Genomic DNA, 17,050 nt, shown 5'->3' on the forward strand with positions numbered 1-17,050 from the left:
TACTCTGGAGAAAGGAACAGAAATGAAGCTAATAGCTGCTCTTCAAAGGTTCAATCTGTAAGTGCGAGTTCTTGCTTATATGTGTTACCTTTTTTCAAGCTTTTAAGGGTTTTGTGAACAATTCTTAATATGTTTGAAGTTATATATTTTTTATTTTTCAGCCTTAATGAAATAGCAATTATTAAAACAAATCTCAAGGACTATTTGTACAACACGAAGACAATGTGTTCGTGTGATGAGAATGAGTACTTATCACTTTTTTCTGAGGAAGAAAAAAAGACACTTGAAAAGCATAGGGCAAATGAAAGTAGTACAGGATCAAGTACTTGGTATCCTTTGACATCTCTGATGCTAGGGAGAATGGTATTTGTAGTAAGTTTCATACCATTTGTCATGGATGTCTTTTGAATTAGAACTAACTAATTCATTGTACTCATTCATTTCTTTAGAATATATTTTAGCCACTGTACAAGCAAGATTATGAGGCAAAGCTAAAGGAATTTCAGCCAAATTTGATGTTGCTGATATGGAGAAAGCACTTAAAAGTATTCAAAAGGATGTGAATCTCAAGTACAGTCAAAAAATGATCAGGGTATGGTTAATTTAATGATTCTTAACATAAAGTTGATTTTTTAAAGTGTTCAAGTGTTTTTTGAGATCGAGAAAGAACATTAAAAAAGGATGTAAATATGATGTTTGTTTAGAAAATGATCAAGGTATGGGATATGCATGTATTGTATGATCAGAAAATACAGTTGAGTGTGACGATTGCATGTATTGTTTATATGTAGATTCTGTCTATTGTCAAACCAACAAATGGTGAAGATTGGTTTAATATCTTGTGGAGCCTCCCATTTGATGATAAATCATCCATTGTCACATTGGAAAAGTTGTATAACATCTCCATTGCAAAGGTCTCAAAGGAGACACAACTAGCAACCCTCAGAATCTTAGGGTCAGATTCAAATTTGAGAACAAGTTATGGGATCCCAAAAGCTGATAGAGAATTCATAAAGTGGATGGCGAAAGAGGCATGGATGGATCAGTTGCTTTGTGAATTTGAGAGCTTACTCTCTCAGGTCTTGGTTGCTAGTCAACAAGCTAGCTTTGTGCTTCCTCAAGATCCTACATTGAGAGAGTATTTTGGGGAGATACAAGCAATGAACAGACTTGAACTTTATGAAGATTTAAAGGATTCAATGACTATTGCTACAGCTACAACAGGACAAATGGAGATGATGACGGCATCTCGACAATTGGTATTTAGGTAAGCAATACATGTTTTTTCCTTTTCAATTAAAAATCCATCCTTAAGTATTTCACTTTTGTACTAAGACTCTTATTGTATGCAGATTCTTGCAATCCTTAAAGCTGTTCGTAAGATTGAAAAATTGTTGCCCATATGTCGAGTATGGACAAAAATTCAGGACTGAAAATTCTGTATGTACTCTCCAAACATGATAGAAAAAGAAGGGAAGTAAGTGCTCTCTGAGTGGGAGAGAAAGAACTGCCCGTGGTGGCTCGATATGAGAAAAGGATGTTGCATCGAGGAGGAGGTAAGCTATACACACATCATAAAAAGGGAGAGATGGGTTTATCAAGCTCAAATTGAGTCCATGAGGATGATGCAATCATTCAGATTCAAAAAACACTTGAGAAGATGACTAAAAAGGACAAGGATTCAAGTATGGAACTAAAGAAGGATGGTAGGCCACCAAAAAATCCTAGTACTAATAATGGTAAGCTCTCTTGGTCTTTTTTCAAGCTGTTATTTGTTTGTGTAACATATGTTGTTATCACTTTATGTCTTTACATATGTGGTGTGGATATAGATGTGCAGGTACTGCAGTCTACACCCATTTTGAAAGGATGTAAATGGAAAGATAGGTCTATCTACTTTTTGTACATTCCGTTGACCTCTCTAACCTTGAATCAGAGTGGCACATGTGCTGCTTCACATTGCAAGGTTTGGTGCTATGATTATGTCGAGTTTGGGAAGCAATTGTCTGTCTCAAACTTCACACATGCCTATATAGACATGAAGGAATACTTTGTGGGTCTTGGAGGTGCAAGAAAAACAAGAAATGGTAAGAGTGTTGCTTGGGCTGTAGATTTTGTCATTCTTGATCTGCCTACACAACTAGAAGCTCTTGGAGTAGAGGATTCCACATCTCCATCTTGGAATTTATTAACAGAGGACCATGTACGCTACTCCTTGCTAGTAGCGGCCACAATTGTTTCAGATTTTGGCTGGATCCTAGTTATGTGTGCTCCTCATGTTCTTCATTTGGTTGAGCGTTATGCTAGGATCAGTAGATTGGAGTTTGCATGTCGAATGTACATGCAATGCTTGGATGCATATTGTACAATAAAAGTTGGTGGTATTGATCATAAGGTGAGACAATTGTCTTACAATGACCTGTTGAAAGAATTTATCCTCTTGTATAATGAAATGGCTTGTACTAAGCATAAGTTTAATTCTTTTCTTGTCCTTAGGTGGATGTTGTGGTTTTATGCCTTCTTCATCACGCTGGTATGTCTTGTATTTGTAATCCTAGAAATGCTTCCGTGGTTGGTACCAAATTGGGCATTGCTTTTGGAAGTAGTTTGTTTCATCATTATTTACCAACAAGTGAGCAGACTATAAAACATGGAGAGAGTATTCCATGGAGAGGTGCATTGGAGAAGGCTCCATGCATGATGTTGTACTTCTTGGAGTTGTTGTGCCCAATTTCTGGACATGTGGTGGACTTAGGTGCTGGGACTGGTTCTATGCAAAAAGCATGTGTGCATTCTGGGAGAGCATGCTTATCTATTGAGAATGATCCTGACATTTGCAATTCTATATTGCAACCATTTTTGGATGGACAGAAAGGAAAGGGAAATGTGTTAAGCAACTATGGGACTCTAAATGATTCTGAAGATGTGGAAATGGTTGTTAATCTTCCAGATGACTAGTAAGTATGTTACTCTCATCTTTTATCTTTTTAAACCTATTTGTTGGAGAATATTATTATCAATGAGGCATTGATATTGATTGATCTATTTTAGCTTTTTTCCTTCTTATGCAGGTGCTATGGCTGAGATGATGTGTAATGACATTGCATTCAATGCCCCCATCAAAGAGAGAAGGCATCATCGCAATATCTATGTGGATGACATCAGTAAAGAAGATTGAGTCTAGTGATTTGACATGAGTTTTTCCCTTCAAGCAATTCATTTTGCTTGTGATGCCCTAGTATTGAACATGCATAACTTTTGTGGTATCTTGCACCTATTTCATTTGCTAGAGATGTAATAATCATATTGAAGAATTATTAGTACATCATGTGAGTACCCATGAATATTAATCTCAATATCACATATTCAATTTTGAGCATGTTGGTTTCATAAAATCTACTTAATTTGGGTATTTATGATCACAATCACTATAAAATTCATTATCATTGTTTTAATCATGTTTTTTTTAATACAAAAAGGATGACGCATTATGGTCACATGGACGGCATTTTCATATGGAATGCATCCATTCAAAGAGTCACGTATGATTGTGGAGTCATGGCTAGCTTTGTACAAGATAGCCAAGCAAGTGCTTCTGATACCAATCTTCTCTCCTCACAGTTAGAGTATTGTGGGACCATACATGACATATATGAAGTTGATTTTAGAAGATTTAGTATTTTCATTCTTGATGTCAAATAATTTAGAACTATCTACAATTGTCCCAATGCTACAATTAGGAGGGACAGCTATGGTCTCTTTGCCATTGACTCCACCAGCAGACCCTGGACCGATGAAAGTGATACCTTTGTTCTTCTAAAGCATTGTGAATAGGTACACACTAACGAATTGACTAAAATCTAATATCTTTGTTTTCAAACAAATGTTGGTAAATGTTCATATATGTTTTTTTAATACTTGATCATAAATTAATATAATTACTAGCACCTAATTTGTATCTGCAATGTAGGTGATCTTTCGTGTGGATCATTTGGATCCAAGATGGTGGTACATGGTCCAAGTTGCTCCTCAAATCAAACATATTTTTAAAAGATAGGAATGCGGATATGGACATGCCAACAAAAGATCCAAATAATGATGCCGATGGATCTAGGGAAGAGGATGAAGATGATGATATGGGCCACGAAGAAGGTGACAATAATGACACTATAATGGAGGAAGATGGAGATCATGACTTTGGGGAAGAAAACGGAGAACTAGAGGCCAATGAACTAGAGGATCAAGTCTTAGATAGACATACAATAGGGGATGATGATGTAGGTGATCTTGATTGTATATAAACCTTGAGATAGACATATTTCGTGTGCAAGACTTGAAGCCGTTGATGTAAATGCTACTAATTCATAGTTTTGACATCGATGAGACTTCTTATGTGTAATTTAGCCCTCACATTTTTATAGTGACATTTCATACATTAATTTGTATGTTAAGTTCACTATCAATATATGAGTGTTTTGATCTCAATTTTGGTGTACATGCTCTCATTATATTTTTTATCTTTCAAATGACCAAACTTGTGGTCAAAAATTATTTTGGGACCCTTGGAAATGATGTTCTATTAAAATGTCAATATGGAAAATTGTAGCCATGCATCGGTGAAAGCATTGGTGAAACCGTCATTGCAAAGGTTGGTAGCAGTCGGTATGGTAGTCGGTATATATGTCAGTATAGGGGTTGGTATATATCGACCCCTATACTGATAGATATATCGATGACCATACTGACGGCTATTTTGGCAGCTACACCAACACCTTCCTTGCCCGCCAACTGTATTGATGATCTTGGTGCCCGCGCTCGCAAAGCATCAGAAGATAGCATCGGAAAGAGGCGTGTGTCTTGTAGTGTTGTTGTTTCCTCCTCCTCACTACTAGAAAAAAACTTGTCTTCCTCTCTCCCTTGTATATGCTACCATTTCAACTTGTTAGTGATCTCTTTGATGGCAATTCAGTTATCTCTTTGTATGCCACCGTATTGTTGTGATCTCTTTTTTGGCACTTCAGTGTTCCATAGACTTTTCAAATCACTTCAAGTACTCTAGGTGGCCACCCAAGTCCCAACAGTCGACTATAGCTTATGAAGATTGCATTCAAGAGAGAGATCGTCGCTCTTAGGTACACTAGGGCTCGTCTGAGTACCTCCATGGCAATTGAAGGGAGTGCAAGGGAACTTAGGTCTGTACATGTTTCAATCACATTGGTTCAACGATCAGATTGGCAACATATCATTTACAATTCCTCTATCACAAGGATGCAAAGACCCTCACCAAGGATCGCCACTCTCCTTTAGCCACATCTCTGTCAATATTTCTCTCCTTTAACCACGTCAACAGAAATAATCCGTTTGTCAAATGGATAGTATTGAAAGATTTCTCTTAAATACCACAAGTGAGCTTATGGGTCACACAATGTAGTATGTCTAAATGAGATCTAAATAGAGATTATGTTTTACATGAATTCTTAGGCATTTTTATGTGTACATTAGAGACATACTTAATGAAATAAGGCTTTCTAATGTGTAAATTGAGGACATAATTAAATGCCTTGCAAGAATATCCTTAGGGGGAGCTCAATTCACCCACAATCTAGAGCAGTACCATCTTAAATTGTGTGCACACACTGGAAGAGAATGTATACTCTAGATCTCGACTACACATTTTCATGCTTGGTTTCCCTAACAAGATTATCTTGGTCTTCTTCATGGACACCATGCTATGCTTGGGTAGTTTTCCCAATACAATGTGCCATAGCCTCCCCTTTGAAGCTCCATATTCAAGAGAGAATATTATCTTCTATGAATAGCATGGACCATAACTTTGTTCCTTTGTTTTTATGAAAATTGTCTTCCCTCTATTTCTTCCATTTGTAAGCTTGGGAAAAAGGATGATTGGATGTGGCCAATCTTGGAGCTAAATAACAAAATGTAGTCTCTATAATGAAATGCACTAAAAATAATTCACTTAAGTTATCGGTACAATGCACTAGCTTAAAGATTAAGGTTTTGCATGGACCATTTAAGCTAACAAAGTTATATTTTATATCCCTAGCTTTAGATCATAGCCTTATAAATGGTTGTATGAAAAATGGCTTCACCCAATCAATGATTTTAGCGCAGACCATACAAGATGTCCTAGAGATTGGCTTTAGATAATTTTGTATTTTCATTCTTGATGTGAAATGGTTCGAACCTACCTACGATGGTCCAAATGGTACAATTGGGAAACCAGTGGATTTTTTACCATAGACTCATCCAAAATTTTAGACAAATGAAAATGATACTTTTGTTCTTCCTTTAAAATGTGGTCAAGTAAGTACATAGGTTTTAAGTAAGTGAAATTGATACTTTTGTTCCCCTTTAAAAGGTGGTTAAGTACATAAGATTTAAGTGCATGACCTCAATTCGAAGCAAGTCTCATATCTTTGTAAGTATCTTCATTACTAAAAGCATTTTCATTTTGAGCATAGGTGCGTTTTTAACCAAATCATTCCCAATTATATCGATGAGATAGGGATAGAATTGTAGATATGGGTGATTTTGTTCTCCCTTTAAAAGGTGGTTAAGTACATAAGATTCAAGTGCATGACCTTAATTCGAAAACAAGCTGATTCCTCGTCTGAGATCTCTGTGCCTCCACAAAGTGATTCACTTTTTGGTAGCCATCATTTAGGCGGACGAGATCAAACCCCACAAGGGAAGAGATTGATCGCGTAATTTTCCTAAGCTTTCTGCGTGACTGATCAGCCATTGCAGCCAGCAGGATCAGAGCAGTGGAAGATTTCAAATACGAGTTGCAACGGGAGATGAATTCGGCTTGCAGCAACTCGCGGGCTACGGAGTTGAATGTCAGCAATGAGCTTTGAGGTAATTTAGAGAAAGGAGGAACGCCTGCAGGCTGCATCAGCACTAATTGACAGCGGGCCCCTTGAAAACGTTACGAAAGCCGTCGAGCTCTGAAAGTTCGAGGTCATGGTCATGCCTGGCGTTAGGAAATGTGGAGATTAAACAATGTGGGTCTGCAATTGTCGCCGAGAGACAATGTAGAATCAGGACTCTCGAGCTCTTCAGTAAACTTTCAGTATGCACGGCCCCGGCTGGAAAGATTAGAACGTGAAGAATAGCTCAGCTGCAGTACATCGTGATAGCAGACAGACGATCACAGTTTGGATAGATAAATTGTTTGGATGCGATTGGTGTTTGAACCGGCAATGTAACCAGGGAGCCAAAACCGAATCATCGTGCAAAGTGCAAACGTATACGTCTCCGGCAGATATCGTTCAAGGTTGTCATTGGAGAGAGCTCATGACATCCATGCAGGTCACCATGAGCTTTTTGACATTTTTCAAGGACATGGATTCTCGTTTGACCCGGCAACTCTCAGCATCGAGCAGCGTTTCTAGTCTACGACTCCACAGCTGCAGCTATCATTTCGCTATTTCGTGAATTTCTTCAGATCTTCTGTCGCTTCCATAACGCTTTCGACATCATTCACGTTCACGTTCGTCATCAATATTCGCGCTACACGACCAGTCACAGATCTATCGCTTCTTCTGCCTTCATCTACAACTACAACATTTGGTGCAAATTTCTATCCAAACTACCTAAAGACAGATCATAAGCTTAAGGAATCGTTCGACACAAATGGAGCCGATTAGCAAGTCCGTTATGATGTAACCTATTGAGATGATTACTCACATTTTCCATCTGATTTAGAACTGCAAATGAGATGATTATGCTAGGCACATGATGTCATTACTCACATTTTCCTTCTGATTTCGAAATGCACACAACATTTTACACAAGATCTATTTTCTTCGCCATTCTTGCGCGCACCGCTTTCACCTGTCATCTACGATTACAGTGCTGATTTTACATCTTCATGTTCCGCCCAAGAATCCAGGCCTACACATCGAATCGCGTAGAATTTGCTCACATTTTTTTAATTATATCATTATAGAAAGTCAAAGTTTTCAATTCCTTGTCTCATGTAAGACAACGAAATACATCTCTCTTTACAATTAATATCTATAAAAATTGCATTTTTATAGGGCTTTAAAAATCATGATCACTTAGATTTTGGGAAGCTATTTATGTCCTTCCCATAAATGTTAGACCCTTCCTATTCCTCCTAATAGTTTATGAAGTGTCACTAATAGGCTAGCCATTTAGCATGATGTTTCATTTAGAAATTCCTTGCATTGTTTTTATATCCATAGGTTACTTTCTCATATACCCGAGTGGTGTTTCATGTCAACAATATCTATTCTTTCTCTATTAAGATTTCTCTATATGATTGTCATCGGCATCCATGCCTTGTATACATCTAAGCTCCTTTATATGAAATTATCTATAAAGGCATGTCGTGTCATTGTACATGGTTTTGAATTCCCTTGAAACAGTCCAAAATGCATGTAATTTTTACAAGGCAACCATGTTTTGCACAAGGAACCAATAAAAAATACAAAAAGTCACTCATTTTAGAACATTGAGATTATTAGAATTAAGTTTGAACATGGAATAAATAAAATTACATGAAATTAATAACATTGGAATTTTAGAACATTGAGATCATCTATATTGTATATTAACGGCATCTTTTGGAGGATGATTGGACAATTTTTTATCCTTGGATATGATCTATGAAATATCATAACAACTAACAACAAGAGGAAGGAAATAGAACACACACAAAGAGATGACAAGGAGTGTTGTAGAAAAGCTCAGCCAGGACTGCTAAATCTACATTGCTTTCTTCATTAAATCGACTCAGATTACAATGGCTAGTGTAGGGCAAGAAAGCCACAAACGATGCCCCTTTCTAATGGATGACCTATCATGTGACGTGGCAAAAATGGTTGTCACATCTTTCCCCCCCAAAAAGTGAACAGTGCAAAGGACCTATCCACTTAGTTAAAAACTTTTTAGCTAACCCTTTTTTCCTGATCGGGTAATGCAGCATGACTAGGCCCATTAAGTAAGTTGCGGGTCGATGCCTCTTATTGTAGATTACTTGTTGTCTTCCTTGTGCCTTTCTTAAATGCTCAGTTGCATTCTGCCAGATGAAAGTCAATGTGTCTTGCAAATAATCGTCCCATGGTCTTGCCTCTTTGACCTTGATGATCTTTCAATCAATGAGTCTGACTTCTGGTGGAAAAGTTGGGGGACATCCATAGAGAGTCTCGAAAGTACTGGCTCTAGTAGACTTGTGGATAGATGTGTTATATGCTACGACTATATAAGGTAAAGAGACATCCCAAAGGAGGTGGTCTGGATCCACATACATTGCAAGCATGAGCTCGAATGTTCTATTCAATTGCTCAATTAAACCATTGTAGGGATGATATGGGCTGGTGAAGAGCTGCTTGATTTGAAGACAATCTGCCACAATGCAAATCACTTCTGGCTTGAAATTGGCACCTTGATCTGAAAGAATTTGTTCTGGATAGCCATGTGGTAAAATCAGATGCTAAAGCAAAAACTTTGCGATCTCTCTAGCTATAGCTATCTTCAAAGGCTTGGCAATTAACCATCTCGTAAGATAATCGGTAGGTACAATAATATACTTATTGTCGGTCGATGATGTAGGTAAAGGACCCATTATATTGTAAGCCACCAATTCGAAAGGGCAGTTAATAGATATTGATTGCATATCTCCAGCAAGTTTGAGAATCGGAGACTTGAATGATTGACAAATCGGACAAGACTGTAAGTACAGATCAACGAGTGTCTCATCTTTGGCCAGAAAAACTTTGACTGAAGCTTTGTGAGCACCTTCAAAAAACCCAAATGGCCACCAAATAGCCCGTCATGGAATGCATTAAGATATAAATCTTGCAAATGATGAGGAACATATATCCGAGGCTAAAATGGTGGCTTGTAGTACTATACCAATTCATCCACAATGTGAAAATAAAGAGGTGGCTTATCGTCCATGATTTGTTCTAGGATTTTTACAATTTTTGGATCCTTATTTTGAGCTTCTATAAGTTCAGCAATAGAGGTCAGTACACATGGAACAGACGGAACAAGAAGAGGTGTTTAAGAAACAGTGGGGAGAGTGGTGCACTACAAGGCATAGGTCCTTTTCTAACGAAAATACCGACCTTTTTTACACTTAAAAAAAAATTCTGACGATCGCAAAGGTCGTTATTTACATCATAGTAAGCGTTGAAAAAGAACAGTCATTATATAAGCATCACTATATAGCGACATTAATAAGTGTCGCTATATAGCAACACTGGTAAACGTCGCTATATAGCGACGATTAAGAAAAGCTTTAAAAAAACATTAGTGGGGCTAAACAGGGCCACAGTAAGCCCTCTTTTTCCCCACTAATGTTTTTTATTTAGTAATTACAAAAGAATGTTTTTTATTACAAAATTTTCCTTGTAGAAAGGGTGATACAAAATCGCTTTAATAAATCAAGCGATAGAAGCATATACATGTCAAAGATATACAACATTGTTTGTTACAAAATTACCCTTTCGAAAAGGGTGATACAAAATCGCTCAAACGAGCCGATATACAAAAGTATATATATGGCAAAGTATATGCAAACTACTACTACTACTACTACTACTACTACTGCTGCTGCTGCTGCTCATCCGAATCGTCGTCCTTCTCATCCTCATCCTGCTGGCCTGATCCTTGGCCTTAGTGAGTTGTGTCTGCTCCCTGGCCCTCATGAGCTGCACCTAATCCCTGGCACTCGTCGAAGCCGTGTAAGCCTAATCCCTCATCATCGCCGCTCACCTCCGCTGATGGAACGTTCGAGCTTTGATTCTAAGAGTGAAACCATATTAATTGGAAATTAGATTGGAACTTAAAGAATAAAACAGTTTAAAAAGTGAGATTACAAGTAGGAGTAGACTTATACCATGCGAGCAGCCACCTGAGCCCAATCGACCATCGCTCCCAATGCCTCTTGCTCAATAAACCACGGCTTTGTTCCTACGTGAAATGCGTGTCTTGTCTCTATGTCTGTAGGAAGGTGACCCATCGCAGCTTGCTATGGGCCCAATTTACGAGAGTTAGATAAAGTGCATGCAATATGTAGTAAAACAAATAGAACAATACATTAAATGAGAAGGTCAAGTAGACTTACCACGGTTGCCTCGAATGCCAACCATTCGCTTGCACCAAAGTGCAAAGTACCTACGGAGTCCAACCGTCTCCTCGCAGCCCTCCTCTGACCCTCGAACATTTCAGGATGGTCCCTATTCTGCTTCTTGAAAAACTTCTAATTAGCTTTGTCTACCCAACTAGGTTTAGCTTTCCCCTTTGCGATGGAAGTACACAAGGTTGACCTACGATGCTTCAAGACCAAACCCATGTGCTCTTGCATGTAATTCTCATTGAACTACCAATTTGGAGGGTTAGGGTATTTTCTTTTCAATTCATCGATGACTGCCTACTTCTTTTGGTCATCTTGGTACCAACAGTCAGTAGCTAAGCCACTCCTAAAGTGGTGGCTCATTAACTGCCTCAAGGTGGCCATCACTGCTGCATCCTTTTTATCTTCTATTATCTCTCCAGCAGTCGTGATTTGATAGGACAGGTCCTCGATCAGATAAGGAGGACTCATGCTAGTGACAGAGTCAAAGCAAGTGGTGTTTATGTGAGCGCTTTTGGAGCAAGGAGTAGCAGTGGGAGTAGGAGAGGGCAAGCGACCTGACTGGTATTAGGTCTCAAGACCAAGTGGAGACCTGTAGGGATGTGAGTGTGCTGACTCATCTACATCTCCCGAGTCAGCACAACATAAGCGATCGCTCCTACTCTTCCTTCCCTTACGATGAGCACACCCATGTGATGATCCCTCAGTCAAAGGGGCTAGAGGGGACAGTTGGACAGTAGGTCCAGCCGTCAGTGTAGGAGAGAGAGTCACTGAGGTCCTCTAGGATAGCAGAGAGAAGAATCTCGCTGCCTCCTCATTGGGTGCTCGGATACAAGCCTCTCATCCTTAATGAGGTCAGCTCATGCATTAATTTGACTCATTATTTGGATATTGTTTGTTTTGAGAATCATCATGCATGTTTGAGAATCATCATCATTCGAAGCCTATGTATGTTTGAATTGTGACTCTCTTTTATCATTCTCTCTTTTATCCTCTCTTTTAGTCTCTTTTCTTCTCTCTTTTTCTCTCTTATCTCCTCTTTTCGTCTCTTTTCCTCTCTTTTCTCCTCTCTTCTCTTTTTTCCTCTTTTATTCCCAATTTTTCTCTTTTCACTTTCTCTTTTTCTTTCTTTTTCTCTCTTATCTCCTTCTTTTCTCCTTTTTCTCCTCTCTTTTCTCCTTTTTCTCCTCTCTTTTCTCTCTTTTTTCTCCTCTCTTTTCCTCTCTCTTTCCTTCTCTTTTTACCCACGTGAAGCTTCAATAGCCTACCATTGAGCAAACAAATGTACACTTCTATCACTCTAATTCAAAGAATGCAAGAGTCTGTAAATGTTTGCTCAATGTCAAGCTGTAGGCCTCTAAGCTTAATGCTCAATGTCAAGCTGTAGGATTCTAAGCTTAATGCTCAATGTCTTATAGGTATTCTAAGCTATAGGATTAGTGACATGACTTCTTTGTCGCTTTGAGAATCATCATTATTCGAAGCCTATGTATGTTTGAATTGTGATAGGTTGCTCCAAAAGATGTTTCCTGTACCAAATACCATGCCCGCATCAAGAGATGAAGCGAAGAAGATACCAACAATAGTGGGTATGGATTATGATACCATCCATGCTTGTCGTAATGACTATATTCTCTTTTGTTGTGAGCATGGAGATTTGGCTAGTTATTCGAAGTGTGGAGAACAACTATATAGAGATGACTTGCAGGGTGAGCAGATACCGGTAAAGGTCTTGAGACACTTTCCCATCATTGCAAGAATACAGCACATGTTCCGATGCAAATCCATAGCAGAGTTGATGACTTGGCATGCATCTCATCAGTCCACTAATGACACATTGAGGATTCCCACAGATTGTGCAGCTTGGAAGCACATAGACAATAAGCAGCCCGACTTTGCGAGGAAGCCACACAACTTACATCTTGGGCTCGCCATGGATGACGTGAATCCTTTCGAGTTATGCTTGACATCTCGGTCGACATGGCCCATAGTCTTGGTGAATTACAATATCCCACCATGGCTAACAATAAAGACGGGACACCTCATGCTTGCACTACTTGTGCTAGGGAAGTACAAGGCCAAAAGTATGGACGTGTACATGGTACCTTTGATAGAGGAGTTATAGATCTTATGGAGAGGAGTGCAGGTCTTTGATATTTCCAGAGCTCCTAGACGTACCAATGATATTTTGGTCAGGGGTATCTTGATGTGGACCATGCATGACTACCCAGGATATGGAGAGTGTGCAAGTACGTGGTTGTTTCTTTACATGTATAATATAGGATTATGCTTTTATGACTCTCTTTCGCATGCATGTCTTATACTAACACATTCATGCACGTGTTAGGACTTGTTACAAGTGGGTACCATGCTTATCCTATTTGTGGACTGGGTTTGAAATCGCTTGCACGATACTCCAAACATGAGGAAAAATGTTTATCAAGGTCATGCTCGATACCTTCCGCTGGACCATCTCACGCGTGGAGGTCAGCTTGATCCACCGCCACCATATTTGAAGGCAAGTGACTAGATTTAGGCTTGGAGGGCGAATGGAGAGGAACCTCCTTGTGGTATGAAGAGGCTATCGATCTTTCACAAGCTTCCTTATTGGGGTCAATTACAAATCAATCATCTCTTGGATCCCATGCATATCTTCAAGAATGTGGGGGCTACTATTTGGGCACACTTGGTTGGTTCCAAAGACTCGAGAGGAGTGCAAGAAGACTTGCGTGCTATGAATAGGATGTCTCATTTGTGGCCCCAAGTGCATGCTTCAAGAAAAGTTATCCTCCCAAAAGCAGCATGGATCCTCTCCACGAGAGAGGAGGCAACGGTCAAGGCGGACATTGCCTCTTTTCAAACACCCATAGGGTACATGCGTTTCTTGAAAGGAGCATTTTCAAAGGGCAATAAGCTTAGTGGGCTCAAGTTCCATGATTGGCACAAGGTCTTACATGTATTCTAAGCTGTAGGATTAGTGTACCGATAATCGTGATGCGTTAGTGTAATTATGATTATGTAATATTATTGACATGACTTCTTTGTTGCTTTGATAGTTCATCCTCCCAATTACAATAAAAGGGTGCTTACAAGAAGATGTTAGAAATGCTATATTCAAGATCAGTGGTATTATGAGGTATGCTTACTATCAAATTGCATTAATTGCATTTTCTTCAATTTAATCTAAATATCTGATTATGAATATATCTTACATGGGCATGTGAAATAGGTGGATATCTCAAAAAGAGATCTCCATATCGAGCATCGAGAAGGCTAGGGTGGAATCCATCGAAGCCGTATGCTTGCTTGAGAAGCACTTTCCCTCGAGCATTATGACAACTCAAGTGCACTTACTTGTGCACATAGTTGATGAGGTGGCCATTGCAGGTACCGTTCATAGTCGGTGGATGTTTTTTCTTGAGTGGTTTATGGAAACTTTGAAGGGATTTGTAAGACAAAGAGCAAGATCAGAAGCAAGCATGGCAGAGGGATGACTTGTGCAAGAGTCATTAGTATATATCATGGAGTTTCTTATATCCATGGATCCCGATATACCGAAAGCTTGGCATAACAAGAATGATGATCGCATCGTTGGCGAGGCTCCCCAAGAAAAAGGGATTGAAAGAAAGATGAGTGAAGAGCAAATGGAGAAATTCAATAAGTGTTGTATCCTCAATAGCAAGGAGATGCAAAAGTGGATTGAGAGATATGAAGCGGCCAAAGCAGAAAGAATAAATGCAAGGACGAGATTTAGACTAATGTACACGAGATCGCAACCATATCCACGGGATCTCGCCCTTCTCCCCACTCACATGTCACTTGATTGACTACAACTGGCTCTACGTAAAGTTGAACACGATGGAGAGATAATAAACGAGCGTGAGCAAGATTTATCATCTGGATGTATGATGCATGTAAGTTTCTTACCTCTTGATGTAAATAAGTGATTACTTGTTGGCAATATACACTATAAAATAGATGCATCTTCATTGTTTTAATGATGCTCTTTTGCAGTATAAAAAGTACAGTGCATTATGGTCATATGGATGACATTTTTGCATGGAACGCATCGATTCAAAGAGAGTCACATATGATTGTGGAGTCATGGCTAACTTCACACAAGATAGCTGACCAAATGCTTCGGATACCAATTTTCTCTCCTCACAGTTGGATTATTGTGGAACTATACGCAAAATCTATGAAATTGATTTCAGACGATTTAGTATTTTCATTTTTGATGTAAAATGGTTTAGAACTATTTACAACGATCCCCATGCAGTAGTGAGAAAAGACAGTAGTGATTTCTTTGCAATAGACTCCGCCAAACTTTGAACCGAAAGTGATACTTTTGTTTTTCCCGAGCATTGTGAGCAGGTGCATACTAATGATTTAATTAATCAAAGCTTTGATTTTTAAAGATCCATTGATACATGTACTTAAGCATCGCCACGCCTCTCAAAGACTGGCTTCACACATGAGAGGTCGAGGACGACGTTGTGTGTGTGTGGCTTCTACTGTCCACGCCTTGTTTGCTTTCATTCATTGTTCTTCCCTTATATTGTTTCACCTTCTACGCCCAACCTTTAGTCGCCCTGCTTCCAGATTTAGCTATTGAGTCAAGGAAGGATTTATTACTAAATCTTCACTAAATCTTGACTATACTTGATTCTGTTCATATTGACAGAAGGTAACAGTTCATATTGATTCTGTTCTTAAACATATCCTCTTACTAGATTCGTGTTTGCAAGTTATGGAGCCTTTAATATTCAGATTACCATCTTGTGAAATAATTACCATTTTCATGGATATTATGAACCATGTCATGGAGCCTTTATGAAGATAATTGTGACGGCGTCATCTAACTCGCCACCTTTCAAAGACATAATTTTTTCACATCTTCTCTTCTTTTGTCATCTCGTCCTCCTATCAACATCTTCTCTTCTGCTGCCATGTCCTCTTCTATCAACCTCTTTTCTTCTATTTCCATCTCTTGTGCGGAAGTTTGCTCTTCTGATGCCACCTCTTCTCTGGCAATGTCATTTTTTATCACACTCTTCTACTGGCTACATCTTCTTTTGTAAATGAAGAGCCGCTAGATATTCTAGAGCTCCGTCTTCTTTTGTGCTTGCAAATTGATGAAATTGTTCTTGCAGTGGGTGGCGCCAATCCTTTAGTGCTCATTTGTGCATCTAAAACATGCCTGCATCTGTGTTCATTCGCTTTGGAGAATCAGAATCATTGTCCATTCGTTACGACACTCCTTTATTGGAGGTCTCCCTAGTAGATCTCAAGGAACACTTTCACCTTGCGGATGAGGAGATTAGTCTACATCAAGAAATCGGAGTGGATGACATTGCCATAGTGGTGGACTTGGAGGACGGTCAAAAAGGGTACAAGATCAATGGAAAACAACATTCAACCTTCAGAGTTGAGGTGATAAGCAGGAAAGATTCTCATTGTGACTTTCAAAATGCTGAAGTGAATAGTGTTATTTCACCTATAGAGAAGATGCCTTTGAATAGTTCTTTGCATGCTGCATTAACTTCTGCAGTTACAGTTGAGAAGGTTGTTGAGCTGCCTAAAACTTATGATGGGTATGTTGTCTTTGAACTCCCCCCTTTGCCTGATGGATCTCCAATGTCTGGAATGGAACAAAATGCCGATGGTCATGTATGGACAAAATATTCAACATGTTCACAAGACTTTTTCAATGGAATTGTAAGGATGAGTAGATGTTCTGGATACTTGAGATGCTGTAACATTCATTGTCCTTACCTTGAACGAATGGGAGTTCTGAATGATACACAATGGAAGGGAAAGCTTAGGAAGCCACCTGTGCCTGGTCCAATTGATCCAACCTTGGGATCAATTGTCTGCAAGCATTGTTTAGAAATCCTAGAGTGTGTTTATCAATGCAGTGCT

The 17,050-nt window shown here is 39.0% G+C and overlaps 1 pseudogene; it reads left to right on the forward strand.

Annotated features, from left to right (window-relative positions):
- Nucleotides 1-1,442: 1,442 nt before the first annotated feature.
- On the forward strand, nt 1,443-2,958 carry LOC147897744 (uncharacterized; annotated as a pseudogene).
- The last annotated feature ends 14,092 nt before the right edge of the window (nt 2,959-17,050 follow it).

Source organism: Dipteris shenzhenensis, chromosome 10 (assembly GCF_047967505.1).
Source record: "Dipteris shenzhenensis isolate YYH24624 ecotype China chromosome 10, Dip_SZ_1.0, whole genome shotgun sequence".
NCBI lineage: Eukaryota > Viridiplantae > Streptophyta > Polypodiopsida > Gleicheniales > Dipteridaceae > Dipteris > Dipteris shenzhenensis.